Raw genomic sequence first — 11624 nt, forward strand, 5'->3', positions numbered from 1 at the left:
CAGATGTCATAGCCATATCATAAGACTATTGCATAAAATATTAGGCCGTCATTATCTAACTATGATTATTAGTCATTTACAGTCCAACTGCCCCATGTTTCGATGAATGTCACCTTAGATTTGTGTTAAGAGAGTTAAGGGTCATTTTATCTACTAAAGCACTAAGATTAGGCTAACTAATGTATTTACCTGTTTCCTGTTACGGCAGCAATAGTCCTTGTATAGTAGTAGATAACTTGTTCCTCACCCTCACAAACTAATCAACTTGATCCATGAATAAGAAAATATTCATGACCTATCACTGCGTCAAAACTAGTCATGTATGCAGTCACATATCCAAAGATAAGAATGCTGGTGATTACTTATTGAAAAAGAAAAGAAAGTTTCTAATTTAGCACCTTTAAATAACAGTAAAGAATATCCCAACATCTGCACTTTGACCGAAACATTTATCCAATTATAATATAGCAAACATCTCAAACTTATGTTTCATTGTTTTACATGGCTTACGCAACATAGACGACTAATCATAGTGCTCACATGATGGGTATCATAAATAATTTATGTGTTTGATTTTTGAAATAATTTGACTAGTTTTAATGTCATGCCCATATTATTGGACTATTGCATAAAATATTTGGTCATCGTTGTCTAGCAATAATTCTCAATAATTCCGAGCCAAATTGTCACATGTTCAGATCGATGTCACTTCAGATTTGTGTTAAGAGTGCTAAGGATCATTTTATATACTAAAGCATTTGGATTAGGCCAACTGATATATGTAAGTTACCTGTTTCTTGATACAGTAGCGATAGTTCTTGTACAGCAGCTGGAAAACTTGTTTTCATTCTCACAAATTAGTCAACTTGATCTTTGAATTAGAAAATATTCCTGATCTATAAGTACATCAAAGCTAGCCATGTCTACATTCACAAATCCAGAAATAGGAACGTCAATGATTACTTATTGAAAAGGAAAAGAAAGTTTCTAACATAACACCTTTAGATAGCCGAAAAGAATATCCCAGAATCCGCACTTCGATCGAAATTTTTTTCTAATTACAATAAAGCAAACATGTCGAACTTATAGTTCATTGTTGTTCTACATGGCTAATGTAATGCAAACAGCCAATCATAGTGTTCGCGTGATGGGTATCATAAATAATTTATGTATTTGATTTTTGAAAATATCTAACTAATTTTGGTATATATCATGGTCATATTACAAGACTATTGTATAAAATATCTAGCCGTCATTGTTTATCTATGATTCTCAATCATTCCGGGTCAAACCGTCATATGTTTCGATTGATGTCACCTTAGATTTGTCTTTCATCTACTAAAACACTTAGATTAAGCCAACTGATGTATGTAATTTACTTGTTTCTTATTGCAACAGCAATGGTTATTGTACAACAGTAGAAAGCATGTTCCGTACCCTCACAAATTAGTCAATTTGATCTATGAATAAGAAAATATTCCCAATCCATCACTGCATCAAAGCTAGCCATGTGCACTCACATATCGACAAATAGGGACGTTGGTGATTATTTATTGAAAAGGAAAATGAAGTTTATAACATAGCACCTTTAGATAGCTGAAAAGAATATTCTAGGATCCACACTTCAATTGAACATTTTTCTAATTACAATAAAGCAAACATGTCAAACTAATAGTTCATTGTTATACATGGCTAACGCAACACGGACGACCAATAACAGTGCTTGCATGATGGGTATCACAAAAAAAATTTGTGTTTGATTTTTTATTCTATTTGACTAGTTTTGGCAGATGTCATGGCCATTAAAAGACTATCCGGCCGTCGCTATCTAGCTATGATTCTCAATCATTCTAGGCCAAACTGCCACATGTTCCAACCGATGTCCCCTTAGATTTACCTTAAGAGGATTAAGGATCACTTCATCTACTAAAGCACTTGGATTAAGCTAAATGCATGTAATTTACCTGTTTTTTTGTTACAGCGGCAATAGTCCTTGTATAGCAGCTGAAAACTTGTCCCTTACCCTCATAAATTTGGCAATTTGATGAATAACAAAATATTCTAGATTTATCACTGCATCAAAGTTAGCCATGCATGCATTCATATATCAAGAAACAGGAATGCCGGTGATTACTTATCGAGAAGGAAAATAAATTTTCTAACATAGTATTTTTAGATAGCTGAAAAGAATAGCCCAAAATGCGCACTTTCACCAAAACATTTCTTTAATTACAATACTGCAAACACGCGAACACATCATTCATTTATTCGACATGGCTAATGTAATGTGGACAACTAATCACATCGCTTGCAAGGTGGGTATTGCAAATAATATGCGTTTGATTCTTTAAATTGTCTGACTAGTTTTGGCAAATGTCACAGTTATATTATAAGACTACTGCATAAAATATTCGGCCGTCACTATCTAGCTATAATTCTCAATCATTTCGAGCCAAACCGTCACATGTTTTCTGACTAGTGTCACCTTAGATTTGTGTTAAGAAAGTTAATGATCATTTCATCTACTGAAGCACTTGAACTTGGGCAACTGATGCATATAATTTACCTATTTCTTGTTACGGCAGCAATAGTCATTGTACAACAGTAGAAAAATTGTTCCTCTCAAACAAGAAACGTGTGTAAAGATGCGCATAAAACATATTGTTTCTGTGAAATAACATGAGGATCATATCCTCTCTTTGTGACAAAAGTAAAACCCAACAACCAAATTGATTGTTTCACCGTCTTGGTTTGGTTTCAATAGTTACACCAAATTAGACTGAGTTCACCTCTGAATTAGTGCGAATCCATGGTCTCGTTGTATCCAATTCAGGCTAAGTGAGCCAGGTGCTCACAAGGGATGAGGAATTCAATTTCAGAGTAGCGCACTGGACTGACCTCCATGGCCTTCTTTGCAAGGAACTACCACCGAATGTTGTGTTATGGGGTCATGTGTTCCTGTCATTCAGCCTATCTGACGACAAGGCTGAAGTCAAAATCAAAACTAGAGTTCTCAAGACCAATTATACAATTGACAAAACCGGTGACTTGCTTATCGCAGCAGATGGGTGTCTGTCTTCCATTCGACAGAGTTTCCTCACCGACCTTAAACTGAGGTTCTTTCTGAAACCAATGAATTCAGACCCCCATGCCTTCTTTTTTTTTTTAAATATCGCAAAAGACTTGCATTTGAGCTTGTAGTGTGAAATGATAGCAACTGTTTTTGTAGGTATTCAGGTTATTGTGCATGGAGGGAGTTCTCGATTTTTCAGGACGAGAAAACTCAGAAGCCATTTTGGGGATCAAGAGAGCTTATCCTGATCTTGGGAAGTGTCTGTACTTCGAGCTGGGTTCTGGGACTCATCGCCTGTTCTATGAACTCCTGAACCAAAGGCCTAATTGGATTTGGTACATCAATCAGCCTGAGCCTGAACTGAAGGTAAATCTTCTCGTAGAATCCTCACTCTACTTTTTTCCATTGAATTTTCGATTTAGTTAACCACCATTGAATGCTGTTATCTTTATTAGGAAAGAACAAATATTTGCCAAAATGTTTATCTTTCCTGCAAATTTCCATCAGGTGAAGTAAATATGAGATGCCAAACTTCCTCAAACATCGTCACTATGAAACAAGTAGTTCTCTGCAAGATTTTTGAGTCTTGACAACTATGTGCAGTCCTAATTGTGAAGACTAGTTTCCTCAGAGGATAGCAATGCAGTTCATAGTAGTAGATCACCTTATCTTGATTACTGCTCCCGCTCAATCCACTTTAGCCCTTTTATAACACGAATGCATCCAGCTTCTTCAAAGGATTATACAAATACTATCTCCTCAGACCAGAACATTCTTAGTTAAAAATATTTTCAGCCGTAGCACTCTTCATATAGTAGAAAAAAATCCACATTTTGCTTAACACAGATGCATCAGGAAGCATCTAATCAATTGTAGAGTTCTTTACCATCTATTTAGGTGTGGCAAAACCAGATAGGAACAACGGAAAATATCATATTTCTAAAATTTCATACGGGGAAACTCTGTTATCATGAAAGTCAGCAGCGAAATGATCAAGGGAATGCACAGAGAAGCAGAGAAAGTTTAGCTTCCTGAGTTGGCTAGAATAATCGTGCATAGATGCATGCATTGATATCTTGGTCTAGACTGGTCTAGACTCCTTTTTATGCAGTCTATTATACAAGTATACTAAAATAAACAGATCAAGAAAGAATCTCAAGAATGTATAATCTACCTCTACTTCGGCATATGTGCTCTTAAGTTTGAGGGGATGCTCCAGAAAAAGACAATCTGCACTGCCAGTTGCTGTAGCTATCTCCATTGGTGTCCACAATGAAGGATCATAAGTAGAGATCTCTCCTTCAACAGGCTTAAATTCCAAACCAGATGAAAACTCCTTGACAATTTTACTAACAGGAGAGGAATCTGCACCTCCTACGTTGTGTAATGCAGATAAGAATGTGGCGTCATCCTCACAAGAACATCCAACTTGCATGCTTCATTCTTCCGGCTCATGGAGAGACAACTTCTTCAGCTCCTCATCCATTGAGCCATCCATTGTATCCCCAAGTAACTCAACATGTGAGGTTAAAATATTATCCTGTTTGTCATTGACTGGTGGAGATATTATATGCCCTGCAATTTCTGAAAAGCGGTTTCAGCATTGCCAGAAGTAGACTTGTGGCACGACAAGACAAGCGAAGTATCTTTGCATCATTTGAATCTAGAGATTCAACATCTATAGTGACCCCACTAGTACAGTCTTCGCCCATAAAGGAAGATGTCCATAGAACATCTGTGCAATCTTTTGCTTGCAAATTATCTAAATCAGATAGCTCAGTGACACATGAAGAAGCCATCTGAAAAGTACACTTATCTTTGCTTGAATTGACATCATCAAGAGGAAACACAGTTTCCCCAACCAAAGTATTTGAGTTTGGTTCTTTGTCCAAACAAGTATGGAAGGTCATCCATTTTCATTTGCATCATCATCTGCTGGATTGATTTAGTTTGCAGTTGTCACTTGCAGTCTGCCTGTTGGTGCAAGAATTAGCAGAGGATGCTGGGTCACTGTCTGTACACCTATGCTGAGACGGTTCATCCACACTAAGAGAATTTTCCTTGTTGTTATCTAGGTTCCGCTGCTTCTGCTCATCCAAGGTAGAATCTTTTAGCTTATTGTAGTCCACCCAGAACTGAGTTTGACCACTGCAAAATTTCGTGAAGAAGAAACAATGTTTAAATCAGAACCATCGGCAAATTCAAAGTTTCCTCTTACAGCTTTAAAATCTGATCCAAACCTTATGGAGTGTTTTGACTATCTGGTATTATTGGGAGAATTTCTGCAGAGGCTTGACCAGATACTTTATCTCTATCTAGTCCAGACAAACTTAACTGCCAAATCAAATGAAGCACAAATGAATTGAGAGGCACACAGCACTACCACCCACATGCCAACATCATTTCCGAAATAATTGTAAAGGTAATCTAACAAGTAAAACTTACCTTCTGCTTGGATATGAAATTGTACAGAGGACTGTGGTACAGCATAAGGAGAAGATTGTAATGACGTATTAGAAGTTGACTCAGTTGGAGAACAAACTAAATCAGCTTTACTGCATAAAGAACAACAGGAGCATCAGCCCAAGGTCGGGAGACAGCATAAGCCCTGTCGAGAAGAACCCTTACCTGTTGAACAGATGCAAAATATCAACATCAACTACTTTATCTACAGAACACCTAGGTTTATCTAAACATAATACGTTGTATAAAACACTTTTAAATAGAAAAAGATCTCGATCATCTTTACTGAGTCCCAGGGTGTTGAGTAACATAATATGTATTGTCCTGAACCAAAGAGTTTCACATGTAACCTACCATCCCACAGTATGTCCTCTCCTTGAACTCAATGTGGGACTCGTGGAATCGGAATATAAATACTTAAAACTTGTACATAGAACATGGAAATGTGAAGATACAAATATATACGTTCACTCTTAAAAAGCAATATGCATGCGAATCTAGCTTTTTGGATACTATTAACAATCTTTCTTCAGATGTTCATCATGATTTTTTAGCTTGTAAGCAATTTTGCAATATGATGTAATTTACTTTGAAGTTAATGTCCCCATAGCCACACTCAACACTCATTCCCATGCAACTTGAGTTTGTGTGAACCCAGGACAAATGTTGACCCAAGCTGATATATTTTGAGTCAACTGACTTGAGATTTTTTCTGGAGGTCTGCAGTGAAAGCCATGGGTTTAGGAACAGTTTGGTTATTTTTAATTTCCTATTTTGTATAGCGATAAATCTCTTTGATTTTCTCGCAATTGTGAGTGTGTGAATCTATGGGTTATATAGTGAATATATAGAGAGTTTTCTGCTCAACTTGTGTATTCCAAATTTTAATGAATTCAACTCATCTATCCCCGGTGAAGGTAAGCAAGCCTTATTAATTATGGGTCATTTCTCTATATCTCTCTTTCCTTCAACCTCCTTTTTTTTTGGCTGGACATGGAAAAGCCTACCTTGAGAGTACTACAAAAAAACGCCCAGCTTCCAAATTCAGAAACATAGTTGACAAATAATAGAATACTTATGATAGAATATTATGCTGGATATCCAACCATTAATCATTGGAAGACATCAACTACCTGACCAAGCTTTATTTCTCCTCTTTTAGGATTGTAGAGCACGTGAATGTTACAGACCACAATCTTTGTAGAACCTGCTGAACTGTCAATGACACAACCAAATGTAACACACAAAAATGATAAAAGTTATCGTGACTTCTAAATAAAAAGGAATGCAAAGAAACTTGACCACCTGTTCAACAATACACATAATCATCAAAATAGGCACCAGGAAGCAACAGATTCCTATTACAAAGGGTCACTTCAGACTGCAAATTAATCTTGCAGTCGCATCTCAATATCAACTTTTTTCCTCTTAAGTTTCAATATTACCATGGAAGTTTTTCTTTTTCATTTTAACAGCTTTACAATTATCATGCTAGGAAGAATGTACCACAGCTTTTCAGATGTTAATGAAAGTCATAAAATTATTCTTTTATAGAATTATGCCAAAGGAACAGCCACACTTGGCAAAATATTTCATTGTTCTTGATGTTCAAAAACTGTATCTAACCAGAAATAAAAGCATGACACGGAAATGAGATAGAAGAAAGAAGCAGCAAGCACTTTGGTTGGTTCTGCAATTCTGAAAATGAGACTAAATGGCCTGATTAAGAGGAGAAGAGCAACAAGCTAACTGATTTTTGTATAGCTTTCTCAACTTCTATTACTAGTACTTAACACGAAATGTGTCCATCCTTATTATGTAATTGTATCCTCGTTGCTATGTACTGGTCATTTCTTTGTGTGTCTTTTGTTGTTTGATCGGGGCTTGGAGAGAGAGAGAGATCTTAGTATTACCTGGCTGATTGATGTGCTGTATTTCCAGTCTCATTTTCACTCACTAGCTGTCCATCAAGAAAAACTGGGAGTATGAAATGAGGTCTAAGTAATCACACCGAATGTCCCTGTTCTTTTTATCTCCATTTATATTAGGTTTGATGTACCTCAAGCACGCATATCTGAGCAACATTATACGGAGCCCCAGCTTATTGAACTCAATGCATTCTTCCTGAAGCAACTTGAACCTAATAAATAAATATTAGTTCATAACCACATTCTCCAAATTAGTTTGCTATAATCTGGAAAACTGTGTGGAATTTGAAGAGAAATATATATATATATATATATCTCTTACAGAAGATAAAAGAAATTGGCACTGTTGCAAATTAATAAGCTCGTGATCTTATGAATCATGCAAAAAAGAAATTAATATTAGCACACATCTAATATCCATCCATATCCACAATTGATGTAATAGAATATATCAAACACAGAGAAAAAGTCAATCCTCCAACTATAGGCCACGTGAAGGAAGGAATATAAGCCAATGAAGGAATATAAACTCCCATATTCTTCAATAACAAATTGACAGTGGGCAAAACTGAAGGTACTTCTCATCAAATGAATCATTAACATGGCCTAGACCAGCTAGAGCTAAAGCACTCGTGTAGGCATCATGCTTCTAGCAGATTTAATCATACCATGACCACACACCTTAGCATGCCAAAAGTTCCATGGAAAGGGGAAAGAGAAAGAGAGAGAAAGGAGAAGAGGTATAAAGAAGGGAGGCATAACAAGAAAGCCAAGAAGAAGCTCACTGAAAATTAATGCTCGACAGAGCTAGATCAATCAAAATGAAAATTGTTCACAGTCGTGAAGGGAAAAAGAATTTTACCTTGAAGCACGCCAAAAGATTGCACAGCCATCAATTGGATTTCCAGTCCACATCTACAAGTGACCAAAAAGCAGAGTTATCTCCATTTCCATAAATCATTTATCCTCTGCAACTTGTCCAGAGATATAAGTCATGATTTATGATAAAACTTGAAAAGAATATCTCAAGAAAAGGCTGGATACTCGCATAAAATATCCAATTGGCATAACAACTAGAATTTAATATTATTATCCACATATAACGTTGTTCACGTAATGAAAATAACATCTGATTCAGACATGCATTGACAAGATTCATTTGTCTGGATCTGACTGAAGCCATTCTCAAACCCCCAGCTGAGTCAACCATGCATTAGGACATAATTAAGCATCCTTTATCAACTTTTTTCCTCATGCAGTCTGGCTGAGAATCAGAATCAAATTGCAATCTCTTTTCAAGAAATTCTAGTGCATCTTTACTCTATTTAACCTTGATACTGTGTCGCACCTTTTGTATGGGATGAATCGCAGCAAGCTACTAGAATCTGGCCTAAGTTCCAAATCAAGATTGACTGGTTCCATACTTTTCATCCAAACATAAAAATTGAGAAAGGAGAAAACCGGAGAATAAGTAAGATCCTAAAACTAAACATGGATAGCCAGAGTGGCACCTCCACAAAAATAAATCTAATCTTCCAGTGCATAAGACTTCTATGAACAATCGCACAGATCATACCCACTATCTGCTTAACTTCTGTTGAGTATGTCTTGAATTCTCTATGAGCTTGGACCAACGTTAGGGTTTGGGAGCAATATAAATATTTTTTTTCTCAATTTATTAGCTTAAGAAGTTGAAACAGAAAGAGTCTTTTTCCTTACCAAAAACAGAAAGTCTTTATTTTTGAGCCACTTTTTACAATCCTTGAATTTTCTAGTGGATTTTGCTTCTCCGTTCCTCGTGGTTTTTCCCACAAAGGTTTTTTTTTTTTTTTTTTTTTTTTTTCGTTATAGTTTCTGCATCTATCATAACAATCTTGTATCAGAACCAAAGGATTTCTTGATCTTTTGGTTGTAGCTTCTAGTTCAACCACAAAATTTGATATTGAGATGTTTGATGGGTGTGGCAATTTCAGCCTATGGCAAATTCACATGTTGGCTGTTTTTATGCAGAATGGTTTGAAGAAAACTCTATTTGGGAAAGGAAGAAATCGAACAGCACATCGGATGAAACTTAGGAAGAATTGGATGAAAAAGCCCTGTCTTCTATTCAGTTGTGTCTCATGAATGAAGTTCTGCAGGAAGTACTAGATCAGAAAATAGTTGCAGGTGTATGGAAGAAATTGGAGATATTTTTTTTGATAAAATCCCTCACCAATTGATTGAGGCTCAAGCAACAACTTCTCACTCTTTGCATGGCCAAAGGTGCTTATCTTAAGTCTCATATTTTTGAGTTCTATGCTATTATCTCTTAATTAAGAAGTATGGATATTGAGATTGAGGATCACGCTCTCTTATTGTTAGTTTCACTACCATCCTTTTATAAGAATTTTAAAGAGACGATAGTTGTTAGAAGAAAAGCTATTGATCTTGAAAATGTCAAGACTAACTCTTCTTAATAAGCTAAAACTAGACACAAAATTGACTTTTGAAGGCAATAATGATGATGGGGCTGGCCTAGTTGCTCGAGGAAGGTCTGTTGAGAGAAGCAATGGTGGTAGGAGTAGATCAAATTCGAAGCATAGGGATCTAATTTGCAACCATCATAAGTCTAAGGGGCATATCAAGACAATTGTCTAAAACTGAAGGCAAAGCAGCAAGAGAAAATCATATGAATCAGCAAAATTAAGGGATCCAAATCAGTAGAACAATCAGAACTACTAGAACAGACAAAATTGGGAAAATGAAAATCCCACTCAAGCCGGAGTTGCTAAAGAAGAAAATGAAGATTGATTATTGGTTGCAGATGACAAAAACATCAAGTGGTAGCTGGATTCTTCATTCAAGATGTTCATTCCACATGTCCTAATCGTGATTGGTTCTCCACATACAAAGAATATAATGGTGGAGTTATTTTAATGGGAAACAACGCTAAATGCAAAATAGATGGGATTGGGACTATCGGCATTAAGATGCACAACAGCATGATCTGAACCTTGGAGAACGTCAGACACATTCCTGGTTTGAAGAAAAACCTCATCTCTTTGGGTAAACTTGATGCTAACGGCTGTACGTTTATAGCTAAAGGTGAAGTTACAAAGATTATGAGAGGTTTACTTCCATTGATGAAAGAGCTGAAAACTGGTATTTTGCACCAGCTGCAAGGCACCATAGTTACTCATTCGACTGCAATCTCATCGGTTATGAAAGAATCAGACAACATTAAATTATAGCATGTGAGATTAAACCATATGACTATCAAAGGGATGGAAGAGGTGAGTAAGAGAAGTCTTATGTGCGGTCAGAAAATTGGAAAATTAGATTTCTGTGAGCATCATGCTTTTGGAAAACAGAAAAGGGTCAGTTTCAAGACAAGAACTCACAATGCGCGAGACACATATGATTGGCTCTGAACAAAATGCCTTCTTGAATTGACTGGAGGCCGATACCCGGCCTGCATGGCAGAATCACCGATCTCTCGTTGTCGAAATCCACGATTGGCATCTTGGATTGCATGGAAGTGACTCCTCGGTTTCTATCTTGGAGTGCGTGGACATTGGAGTCACCACTTGAAAATTGCCCTCTTCCACCACTGTGCAGGGAGTCGGGGAAGCTCCTTTGGGATGGATATCTACCACCGCAGTACTGTAGGATGAAGCCAAAATCCGCTCACATGCATTGGTTGGGCCACAAAACCTTAGTCAAATCCTAACAGAAATCTAGTTTGAACAGATTGGATAATAGTGTTTTGTCAACAAAAGTAGCGCCCCGTCACCGAAAAAACAGTTCCAATCCTAATTTGATATGACAAAATATATACGCCACCAGTACATACATAATTCGAAACTCATTGGCGGAGCTTCGGGCTGCTCTCTTCCTTGCTCGGACTCGGATCGGAGGATAATGGATTGAGCAAAGATTGGATTTTTGGAGCCCAAGATTTTGCTCTCTTCACCCAACGGCCCAACACTCTGTTTTTCAGTCCAGGGGGAAAAGCTAGCTTTTGTTCTAAGGACGGGTCGGTTTCAAGATAGATTCAAATTTCACTTCAAATTTCAGAATGGATCTCTTCGATTTTTAGAACTTGAAACATATCTTGTACATCTTGAAACCCGGAACGTATCCTATTAATCGGTTGAACCGGCTAGCTTTTTTTCCTTTTC

At 36.8% G+C, this 11624-nt stretch overlaps 1 long non-coding RNA gene and 1 pseudogene across 1 annotated transcript; one reads left to right on the forward strand and one right to left on the reverse strand.

Moving 5' to 3' along the window:
• Positions 1-2273: 2273 nt before the first annotated feature.
• On the forward strand, positions 2274-4630 carry LOC120291952 (annotated as a pseudogene).
• A 3000-nt stretch (positions 4631-7630) lies between these two features.
• Positions 7631-11080, reverse strand: LOC120291481. Its single transcript, XR_005549541.1, has 3 exons — positions 10845-11080; positions 8327-8379; positions 7631-7676 (listed from the first exon to the last, which is right to left on the reverse strand). It is a non-coding gene; the product is annotated as an uncharacterized LOC120291481 (long non-coding RNA).
• Positions 11081-11624: the final 544 nt, after the last annotated feature.

Source organism: Eucalyptus grandis, chromosome 3 (genome assembly GCF_016545825.1).
Source record: "Eucalyptus grandis isolate ANBG69807.140 chromosome 3, ASM1654582v1, whole genome shotgun sequence".
NCBI classification, from domain to species: domain Eukaryota; kingdom Viridiplantae; phylum Streptophyta; class Magnoliopsida; order Myrtales; family Myrtaceae; genus Eucalyptus; species Eucalyptus grandis.